The sequence below is a fragment of the Pteropus medius genome, unplaced genomic scaffold (genome assembly GCF_902729225.1).
Source record: "Pteropus medius unplaced genomic scaffold, Ma_sr-lr_union100, whole genome shotgun sequence".
NCBI classification, from domain to species: domain Eukaryota; kingdom Metazoa; phylum Chordata; class Mammalia; order Chiroptera; family Pteropodidae; genus Pteropus; species Pteropus medius.
Window position 1 is genome coordinate 14,942,963 of NW_024349803.1, and position 12,264 is coordinate 14,955,226.

Sequence of the window (12,264 nt, forward strand, 5' to 3'; positions counted from 1 at the left end):
AATAAAGGGCTACACTAGCTGATCTCTGATTTCCTGTCTCCTTCTGAGCTTCGATTTAGGTTTTGCCTCTCCTGAAAAATCATACGCTTTCCTTCTCGTGAGTGAGTTTGTCATAACGGCTACTGAAAATGACTTCATGATCAAGGTCACCATTGGTACCGTCCTTCTCCACCTCAGTTTCCCACTCAGCTGCTGTTTTCCAGATCGCTTCCCAAATCAGCTACTTGCACATGGTTTTTTTTTTGTTTTTTGTTTTTTGTTTTTTTTTTTTTGTTTTTTTTTTGTTTTTTGTTTTGGTCTCAGGATCTGCTTTCAGGAGAATCCGAACTAAAACATCTGTTGAAAGAATAAAAAAGAAGCCCCAGAAGAAGCAGGACCCGATGGTCATTAGAGCTGCAAATGAGACCTTGAGTGGACACAGTTGAAGGGGGCAAGGGCTGAACGTGGTGAGCTCGGGACTCTGTTTAACCCCTTCTTTTTTCTAAACCACTTTGATGAAGGCGAGACCTTCTCTGTTTATTAGATAGTAGGAAACCCATAGTAAGAATCTGGGCGTATGGCTATGCAGCCCCTAGCAGAGTGCCTGGCCCACAGCAGGAGCGTGCAGCAGTCTCTGAGTTCGTGAGCATAGACGTGGCGAACGCGTTTTTCGACTAAACCCTCACAGTCAGTGCGACACGCATCGCTGTCCCTCACACAGGTCTTCACTTCCACCATTTATCTCGAACGGTCTGGTTGATTTTTTTCCACCCAGTCCAAGTGCAGGTCTTTTACCTTCGCCCACATAGATCTTTTTCTTGTTAGAGTTACCATATTTCTAGTTATCGGGGCTCTTTTGGGTACTGATTCTTTTACCTTATTCTTGCTCCTCTGCTCAGCTTTACATTCTCCACCGTTTTCTTTATGACGTCATCTCTGTTCTCATCCAAGGCACTGGTACAGGTCGTAACCAGGAGTGAGGTTAAGAACCTGGGCAGGAAATCATGGGACCTGTGCCACTGCTTCCTTTATCCTGGTAGTTCTTGGATAGCAAGGAACAGAAAGCTGCTCGAACTAGCTTAAGAAGAGGAGGATTTATCATCAGCACTTTGGGAAATGTCGTGTACTCTGATTTCTCTCTGCCCTCATCATTTCCTATTTCTGCTTTGGTGATGGCTGCATTTGCAGACTTGGAGTTTTGCTCGTTCACGGGGCCCACAGTGAACATCATGGCTGCCCTCAAGGAGTTCCTTCAGTCTGCAAGACCACTTGGCCTTCCAGCTCAGCTCCCTATATTTACGTGCCCTTTGGATAGACCCAGCTTGGTGTAAGTAAACACATCTATTTTAATGACCTGTGGCCAAAGACAAAATCATATTGTATAGTGGAGCTGCCCCTTCAAGATTGTGGATGGGATAGTTTCTCCACATTGGGGGTATAACAGGAAAGAAAATGATTGTGTGTATCCCGTATTTGTCCAAAGGCCAAAAATGCCTCTGTAGTTAAGAGGGCATTCATGGGGTAGAATTAGGGGACATCAGGATTTCAAGGCCTCACAACCTTCTAGGTAGGCCTGTCATATGGTTCCCACAGAAGACAGAACCTAGTCCCTCTAAACGTCCATTGGAAGCCTGTTTTTATTGGGAAGGCATTTGTTTATTCATTACTGGGGAAAACCAACAATTTCCTATTGTTCCATTCCGATTTTAATTAGAATATTAATCAGCTATTCTCTGTTTTGGCTAAAACCCCATAATGCAATATACTAAAATTCCTAGGAACAGAGCCAATTTAATTTGTATTAGATATTTTGCCCCAGGTTAACATTAGGGACTTATTATTGCAGGTCTCATGCAACTATTGTTATTATAAATGTGGATATTGTGCAAATTAAAATCATATTTCATTCAGGAGAAAAATCTCTCTGCTTGAGTCCTAGTGACTGTGTGTTTATTCCTGAAGGAATTCAGTACCTGTGGTGCCTTCCATGGTAGATCTATCAAAAAACAGTCTCTGGGACCCTCAGCCATTTACTGCTTCGGGAAAGACATAGTTTACTCACTGTTTCAACAGCTGCACTGAGGACATAGAGGAGGACCAGATGATGGCTGTCACCGTGTCTTTGTTCAAGAAGCTTTCAGCACCCACGATAATGTATGATGAATATTATGATGAGGCAGAGTAGGATGCTATGATATATTTGGTGGGGTCCCCAGAAGGTCCCTTGTCTAGGGGGTCAGAAAAGGTCTCCTGGAGGATAGGATAGGTAAGCCAAGACTTGACAACTGAGTAGGAGTTAAAAAGGGAAGAGGTGGTAGGTTATGGGAAGAATGAAATAAAGTTTGGTATGTCTACATTATAGAAGGTGGGATGAGGATTGGCAAGACCAGAACTGGAGAGGCAAGGTGGGGTCAGGTCATGAAGAATTTTGAAGCCAGGTATGGAATTTACCATAAGGAACAATGGAAATCCAGTGAGGCTTTTCGTAGAGGAATGATATGATAAGATTTGCATTTTAGTAGAATCTCTTTGGCTCAGAAGAGGAGAACGGGTTAGGAGGAAATTACAAGCAGAGACGTCACTTAGGAAATCATTTTCATGACGGAGGCAAGAGAAATGATGACCTGGACTATGGAAGTGGCCGTGGAAATGCAGAGAGGTGGATGGAAGAAGAGCTTGTTTGGGAGATGGAATCGATAGTTGGTGATGATTAATTAGATGTAAGGGGTGAAGAGGAGTGTTGGCTCAAAGGAGAATTCTAGGTTTGCGTGAAGCATCTTAGTGGATGATGATGCCACTTACTGAGATGAGAAATATGGGAGGAGAAGGATTGTCTTTTTTTTTTGGAGTGGAGAAAGGTCACGAGTTCAATTTTGAACATGCTGAGTTTGAATGGCTGGGAGACATAGATGATACTGTCTTGGCCATGCTTGGATATGTGGGTCTGCTCTTCAGGAAAGAGACCTGGGTGGGGAATAAGGACTGAGTAGTCTCAACTCTGAGATGGTCTTTGATGCCATGGGTTTTGTTGGAGCATTCCAGGAGAACGTGTCATTTGAAAAGAGAAGAAAATGCAAGGTAGAAGCCGTAAGCAACGACCTGAGGGTAGAGGGAAAGGGCATGCCAAGGAGATTGAGGAGGAGTGTGCAGAGTCCCAGGAGGGACCAGGAAGCACCGGTGCCACCTACATTTAGGGAAATGTGTAATAGAACCGAGTGGGCATAGTCAATAGTTTCAAATGTTGCTAAGGGCTACACTCAATCACTTATGCCTATTATGTCAGAGTTTAGTAGCCAAAGATGTTAGCCCCCACTCACCACTGCATATTTACGTTCAATTTCTGGTCCTCCTTATCTTTTTTTTTTTTTTTGAGTTTAAATATATCTTCATAATGAAAGGAATTGTATCCAGGGTCAATAGGTATTCAATTTAGGGAGTGGATTTCCACTCAAACTCTCCCTGCCATTTTGTACAGAAATCTTCTTCCAGAAATATGTAATCATGGCTTTTCTGTACTCACTATTTCCACCATCTTGTAAATGTTCATATTTATTTAGTAGCTCCATTAAAGTAGTGGTTCTCAAACGTGGCCCCTGGAACGGAATCGACAGTGTCACCTGGTGTGGAAAAATGAAATCAAAGATGGCTCCCCCGTCCCTGACTCCCTGCTGTCCGTGCTCGGTGTGATTCCCTCTCTTTGAGTAAGACCGGGACTTGTGCATATGATGGGATGTCACTCCCATGATTACCAGAGGAAGGGATTTTCCAGGTGTAGTTAAGGTCCCTAATCAGCTGACTTTGAACTGATGAAAAGGGAGATATTTAAGTGAGCCTGACATAATCAATTAAATCTTTAAAAGGGGCTGAGACTGAAAGAACAAATTCAAAGCATGAAAAAGTATCTTCTGCTGGTCTCGAATAAAGAAAATTGCCATATCGTGAGAGAACCTATGGAGAGGCTACATGGCAAGGACCCAAAGGGGACCTCTATTCCCTGGCTAACAGCCAGCAAGAAAATGGGGCACTCAAATCTATACCCACAAGGAGCTAAATTCTGCCACCAGCTACCACATGAGCTTGGAAGAGGGCCTGAGTACCAGAATGGAATACAGTTCAACTAACACCCGGATGCTGTTGTGCCATCTATCAAGGCTGATGTGGGCTGTCCCTGAAGATCAGAGGCCCAGAGGTCATCCCCCATTGGGCACAAAATGCACAGAGGCCTCTGCTCTGCTCACCCTCTGCTGCACACATCTTCCTATTGTCTTTTCTTCCTCCTATGGTCCCTGAGTCCTCAGTGACCCAGCATAAGTGCAGATGAAGTCTCAGGCTCCACCAAGAAGTTTGAAGGGTCAGGTGGCCTCTGATCATTCAGTCCGGACATGAGCTCTGACTGAGGACAAATTAGCCCCAACCATGAGCAAAACCCACTGGAAGGTAGGGCAATGAAATCCATTTAGCTCTTCCAGTCTCAGTTTCCCCATGTAAAAAAAGAGGGCAAGAATGGTTCTTGATTTAGTCTGGGCTCAAACCTGAATCTGCCCTTCCAGCTGAGGTTCTCTCGCCAGCCCCTGCCTGGCTCTGAGCCTCACGCCCCATCGCTGGGTTCTGAGCATCAAGTGGAAAGGAGTGTGGTTCAGGAGTGTGGCTCTGAAGCCAGACACTGTGCCGAAGCCCAGCTCTGCTCATCACCAGCAGTGGGATCTCGACAAGTAGCTCATCCTGTGTGTTCCCCAGTGTTCTCATCTGTAAAATGGGTCAGTAATAGAACCATCTCAGGGGGCATGGTGAGGATTCTATGAGTTAATGCACATAAAGGCTTCACACTATTCCTGCTAATAATCCCTGCTATCAGAGGATGCCACAGTGCGACCCTCAGGGTGGTAGGAATAGTGACCAGAGAGGCATCCGAGGTGCCAGGAATAAGGTGCTTCCTGCTCCGGGTGCTAGTTTCACAGGGGTACTCAGTGTGTGAGAACTCACAGAGCTGTGAATTCCTGGGAAAATCCAGACTCTCGAAGGCTGTAGAATTGGTGGAGTCTAAGCCAGATCGCCAGGTAATACTGCCCAGGTAATGTCTGGCTCATAAATAGGACAAATAAAAAATCACATTGAGGTACAGACACGATATGATGAGAGGACAGGGCTGGCAAATAAAAAGACCCGAAGGAGGAGACCCAGGGATCTAGAGGCCCAGGAGGGTGGCAGGGCCTCCCCCACCCTCAGGAATCCTTTGTGACTATTCCATCACTCTGTGATCCAGGCCCGGAACACTCTAGAAAAGTGCCCACTGCTTGAGGCAGCAGTATACTTTTCTTCTTCCTATGGGGGAGCCAGTCACTGCCGGTTATCGGAATAAAGAGGACATCAAGCAGGTAAGGGAATCAAGACCCAGACCCAATGAAATGGACTTTGATTTTCCTGGTCCTCTTTCCACCTTTGTAAACCAGTTCTCTGGGCACCAACAGTCATGTGAGAGAGATGGGAGCACTCATGGGAAGAGTTTAGAATGGGGGACTAGGATTTCCATCAGAAGCTCACAGACCATCTTTCTGGGTCTGACCGAAGGCTCCAGGGTAAAATTTCGAATGCAGTAATTCAGTGGCCGTGGATGGGATTAAGGGAGTTCAGGAGACCTGAAGAACAGTGTGCCCAACACTTGTTCATCGGCTGCCTTTCTCTCTTAGGTGTCCCTGGTATAAGTGTTCCCTTTGTGTCAAGGACAATCTAAGAGCAATGCTGAACTTCTGAAAGCCTCTGAAGAGATGCCAGCAGTGGCAAGTCTGAGTCTTTGTGGATTACCAACCGAAATATCAGTTGAGGATTATGTTCAGAAAACCTTCTTTGAGTGTTCCAAGAAAAAATAGGAAATATTTGCATCTACTTTAAAAGTGAATATCTTATGTTTCTAGTTCCAGACAAGGTGAATTGTATAATTTAATAGTGAATTGTGTTTCTATATACAAGCATTGAATGCACGGAAACTGAACCAATCAACATACTGTTTACGATTAGTTTAAAAAGGAAATATTTAGGTATAATTCTTAACAGAACTCATACAAGACTTATGTGTTAAAAACTGCAAAGTGCTAATGAAAGGAATTGAAGATCTAAATAAATGAAAAGACATCATGTTCATGGATTGAAAAACTGAGCACAGAAAAGATGTCGCTTCTCTCCAATTAATCTATAGGTGAATATAATTTTTATTATAATCCCAGCAATATATATTTTTTTATAGAAATAGGCAAGCTTATTCTAAAATTTATATGAAAAGTCAAAGGAACAACAGTAGCTAAAACATTTTTTTTTTTAAAGTGAGAGAGATCAGTCCATCTGATTTTAAAACTTGCTACATGGCTACAATAATTAAGGCAAGTGTCATTGGCAGAGGTTTATAGGTACACAGATCAATAGAACAGAACAGAAAATCCGGAAATAAACCACACTGATTTTTGACAAAGTTGCAAAGGTAATTCAATGGAGAAAGGATCATCTTTTTAACAAAAGGTGCTAGAGCAGTTAGGTGTCCATAGGCAAAACAAATTTCAGCCTAAACCTTATACCTTATACAAAAATTAACCTAAAATGAGTCATAGATTTAAATGTAAAACATAAAACTATAAAAATTGTAGGGGGAAACATGGGAAAAAGTACTAGGGACCTACAGCTTGGTCAAGAGCTCTAAAGTATGATCTATAAAAGAAAAAAATAAAAAAAATTGGACTTCACCAAAATTTAACCTTTTACTCTGTGAGAGAGCCTGTTAAGAGGATGAAAAGACAAGCTACATACTTGGAGAAAATACTTGCAAACAACATACATGACAAAGAACACATATCTAGGATATATAAAAACACTCAAGACTTAGTAAAATCACAAACAGTCCGATTATAAAATGGGCAAAAGGCATAGTTTTATGTGATAGTTCACTGAAAGTACATACAGATTGCAAATAAGCACATGAAAAGATGTTCAATATCACTATATCAGCCATTAGGGAAACTCAAATTAAGACAATGATGAGAAATCACTATAGAGCTATTTGAGCAGCTAAAAATGTTTTTAAAAGTTACTACACCAAATACTGGCAAGGATGCAGAGAAACTGGTCCTTACAAATTGCTGGTGGGAATGTAAAATGGTGTGGCCGTTCCTTAAAAATGAAACGTACACTTAAAGCAATCATACGCCTAGGCATTTACCCCAGAGAAATGAAACTTATATCTGTAGAAAAACCAGAACATAAATGTTTGTAGCAGCTTTATCTGTAATAGCCCCGAACAGAAAACAACCAAAATATCTTTCAGTGGGTAAATGGCTAAACAAACTAGGGTATATCCATTCCATGCAATACAACCCATCCATAAAAAGGAACAGACTATTCACACACACAACTTGGATGGATCTGAAAGGCATTTTGCTGAATGAAAAAGCCAACGACACACTGTATGATTCCATTTATGTAACATTCTTGAAATGACAAAATTATAGATATGGAAAACAGATTAGTCGTTGTCAGGGGTTAGAGATGATGAGTGGGAGGAGGTGGGTATGATTATGAAGGGTGAGCAGGAGGATAGGGAGGTCTTTGTGGGGATAGAATAATTCTGTTCCTTGATTGTAGTGGTGGCTACAAAATTTCATACATGTGACAAAATAACACAGAACTATATATACACATTGTACTAACCTCAGTTTCCTGGTTTTGATACTGCACTGTAGTTATGTAGCAAGTAGCCATTAGTGGAAACTGGGTGAAGGGGTCATAGAACATCTCTATCTTTGCAACTTTCTGTGACTCTATAATTATTTCAAAAATAAAAAAGTTTAAAAAAAAGAAAAGTATCTTATTAGTTTATATTGATACCATCAATTCAAATTTAGGATAACAGAGTAAACCTCACTGACCTGACATGTGTGTCACCTTTCTCCTGCACTGAACAACCTGGTTCTCAATGACACCATCATGAATACCCTTCCCCCACCCTTTTTTTTTTTTTACAATACACACATTCAGAGTCTGCTGGATAATAACACCAATACTCCCATCAAAAATTATTACTGAAAAAAATTTATGAGTTTGCAAGTTCTTTCTGTTTTTAAGGTATATCCTACTAGGGAAGTAATTACTTTAGAATCGCCTAGAATATCTGTTCTTACGATTCTGCCAAAGGATATACATTTATATTCATTTGTTTAATTTTGCTTTTGATTTCAGGGATTGTGTTTTTTCAAATTTAATTTCACTTTGTAATTATGTAAATTATTTATGTAAATTATTTGTTTTAAGTCAAATCCTGAAAATGAGGTATATTCAGAGAAGGCTGGATTTTATCCCTTCTATTTCCCTCTGTAAGTAGGTAACCATTTAAAAAATTGCGTGGTTCATCCTTTCACTTTAAAATATGCATTTGCATATATATGCATATCTTTATTTCCACCACTTTTTAGGAACTATGCAAACTTTACCACATTGAAATTTTTACTTAACTATTTCTCCTGGCAACTACTTCCTTACACTGTACCTCTTTTGATAGACGTGTAACACTTCACGGTGTGGATATACCATATTTCAATAGTTTTTCTATTGATGGGCATTTAATTGTTCTCCAGTTTTCTGCTATTATATATAATCCTGCAGCAATAGTCATATACTGATAGCTTTTCTTATTTTTGCCAACATATCTTTGGGATAGATTCCTAGAAGTGAGATTGCTGGACCAAACAATAATTTTTATAGATATACAGATAATTTTTGGTTTGTTAATAAAACATAATAAAACTCTAAAGTGGCATGCAAAATTTGAATTCTGTGAGGACAACCAGGACTTTGGACCCCTTGGTTCTTCCTCAGGATAGTAGAGTGCTCCATTACAGTGATGGTCACTGTGGAGATTTGGGAGGTGAGCCTTCTGCTTGCCCCACCAATCCTGGGATGGTGTTTGGGCAATGAGCTGAACTGGAAATCCAGGTAAATGCCTGTGGTGGTGCCAAGCAGGGTACCGAGTTATCCCTGGGACCTGCTCTGATCTCCAGCCTTCTGGGAAGTCACAACACTACCTTGTATGCTGACCATTATCCATGTCTTGATGTAACAGGGCTCCTCTGTGTCCCAAGCATCATGCTTATTCAATCCATCCTCCCCAGGGAGAGAAGATTGATAGGAAACTTGAGAAAACTGAGATTCAGTGCAGATAAGTCTCTCTCAAAATGCCATGGCTAATGACCAATGGAGCCATTTTCAAATTGTAATGAGTAGAATATTCTGGAAAATGATGGAGTAAAGGTGTTTTTAATTCTTTTTTTTTTTTTAAATCTTTCATTTCTCCAAAAATTATCCAAAATATAATAGAGAGAACAAGAAATAGGAAATCATGAAACACTTGGAGCCCTAAACCACAAAACACCCGGTCAGAGAGAAGAGGCAAAAAGATTCATTTCTTAGCCAAGAGGATGAAGTTTAAAACTGGCTGGTTGCAGGTGTTTTGCAAATGTGTGTGTGTGTGTGTGTGTGTGTGGGTGGGTGGGGGGTGTGGACACACATCCTTTGTGTGCTTGCTTTTGTCATTTAGAATACAGGAAAGGTTCAGATATGGTGGGCCCAGGAGCCTTAACATGCTGGTGAGATTGGGCACTGGAGAGAGTAGTTATTTGGAAGTATATGTAAGAAGCAGTTAGAGATTAGATTCTCATTCCATTTCTGCAGGAGACCTAGAATTTTTTCCTTGGAGAAACTGAAACAGATAGGATAAGATGCTGGGCTGGGAAAGAGAGCTATGTCTTGATTTGCCTTAATATGAAGTCAACAGGTGATATCTAAAATTAATAAATATGGAGAGAATAGCAGATGCCTATCATTTTGGAGACATAGAGGGAAAGCCTGGAAATAACCCAAAGTATGCACAATAATTTCTTAAATAAAAATAAGTAAATGATGAAATGAGGGAATAAACAAGAATGGCCAAATGATGATAATTATCAAAACTAGATGACAGATGCATGGAGATTCATCATACTGTTCTCTCTACTTTGGGGTATGTTCAAAAATTTCTATATTGTAAAATCTATATTGTTATTATTATTAAAGCACCATTTGACTTTTAAAGCTGTTTACCAGGAATATCCAGATGTTAAAACAACAGCAAACCTGATTGGTTCACTCCCAAGTCCATGATCTAGACAGCTGGAGGTCACGAAGGAAGGAAGCCTTGGTGTCCCAGAGGGTTTATCCAGCCTCCCAGAGCTTCAGATTCCTCATCTGTAAAACGAGGAGCTGGGACAGACTCCAAAGTCTGTAATATTAGGAGTAGCAGGGTTGGAATAGCCATGGGAATGGAGTGGAACAAGAGGGGGCGGAGTGTGCTAAAATTTCTGTGAGAAACGGGGGATTAAACGAAAGGTGGAGATTCGCTGCTGTCAGAAAATCTTAAATTAAGGATTGCTTCTACTTTTCCTTATTTTCTTCTTCAGGGCTTTGTAATCCGCTCCAGCCAATTTAGAAAATGCCCCTCTGTGCTCTGGGAGGATTATATTTCAATAGGAGCAACATTTGATTACATGGAGGAGCTTAGCAGGGACCAGTGAGCACCGCCGGTGACAGTGACTAATGAAAGAGCAGGGCCGACCGCGTGCGGATGGGGACGAGTGTTGTGTGGCTGCGTTTCCACCGTTTGTTAAATCGAAGGGTCCAATTTGGTCTGCTGAACAAACATATTTAAAGAGGTTTATTGGACACAAAATTAATTTAAGAGGCATTAATCTAAAGAGAACTCAAAATGACAGCAACGGTGGTGGTTGGTGTTTAATGGAAGACAGCAAAAAAAAAAAAAAAAAAAAAACGAGCCAGCCCTTCCTTTTGTTGAGAAAATATGAGTATCCCCAGGGCTTCAATAGACTCTAATCCTTTCTTTTGAGCAATACAGACTCCAAACAGACCAAGTGAGCAAAAATAGACTCCCAAAGAATGCACCATCTAAGAGAGAGATGTCCCGAAGTCATGTTGGATGAGATGCCATCTGCCTATTGGCATATTTCTTCCTGCCTTTGTTTTCTTTGTACGTTTGGGCTGGGTTTATTTTACATTTCACCTGGCTTTTCACAGTGTGGTCCACAGACCAACCTTATCAGCCTCAGCTGAGAGCTTGTTAAAATGCAGGCTCTCGGGCCCTGCCCCAGATCTGCTGAATGTGAACCTGCATTTTAGCCAGATTTCCAGATGATTCGTAAGCACATTAGAATTTGAGGAGCTCTGTTTCATAAAATTCCCTCTTTTATGAGGGAAAAATGAGAAAATCTTACTATGGATAGTCTGGAAAATCAAGAATGGCCTGAAACCCCCCACCCCTGCCCCCTGCCCCCTGCACCCCATCCACCTCCAAATTATAAGACTAAAGACTGGTGCAGAAAATCTGAAAAACAGAGAGACAAGTAACACAAAACAGTCATCTGTAATCTTGTGAACCTAATGTAACTACAATGAACGTTTTAGTTCTTCTGCTTTTGTTCCATACATATTATATGTATTAACACAAAAGTTAATCCCTCATTCATTCAACAAACACTTATCGAGCACGTAGGAGGCACTGGGTGCTGGGGATACAGTGATGAACTAGACTGGTAAGGTTTGTGGGGAAACCAATATGTAACCATGTAAGACCCAACCAGTACTAGAGCATAGATGAGACCCTCCTGTCTCCCCTCAAACAATCTCTGCCTTCTGGTCCCCTATGTCTTTGTGTCTAATCCTCAGCTCCAGATTGACAGGGATGGTCTCCCTCAAATCTGTTCTCCCTAGCCTTCCCCTCATCCAGACACTTCCCTTCCAATCCCCCTTTCCTCAAGGTCTTGTTAATGATAAGATTAGCTAACATTTTTTGACTGCTTACTGTACTAAGTGCTTTGTGCATATTATCTCTTATCCTTGCAACAATCTTATGAGGTAGATACTCTTATCCATCCCCATTTTACATACAGTTCAGAAAATTGCCCAAGGTCATCTAAGCAGTAACTAACAATCAACTCCAGGGCTAGCATTGAGCTGAGACATTGATTCATGCTAGAATGTTAGTGGATAATGACTAACAAGTGTCTCATCTGTATATTTAAAAGAGAACTGACAGAGCAGACAAAATACCTTCACCCACAAGAATGAATGGATAATTGTAACATTTCAAGCTGGGAGGAGGGATGGATGATAGAAGGTTTTCCATGTATACACTATTTAATTTCATTTAATTTTTTTTAGTGATCTTGTTGCTTTTTTTTTTTGGCTAAACAAGGAAAC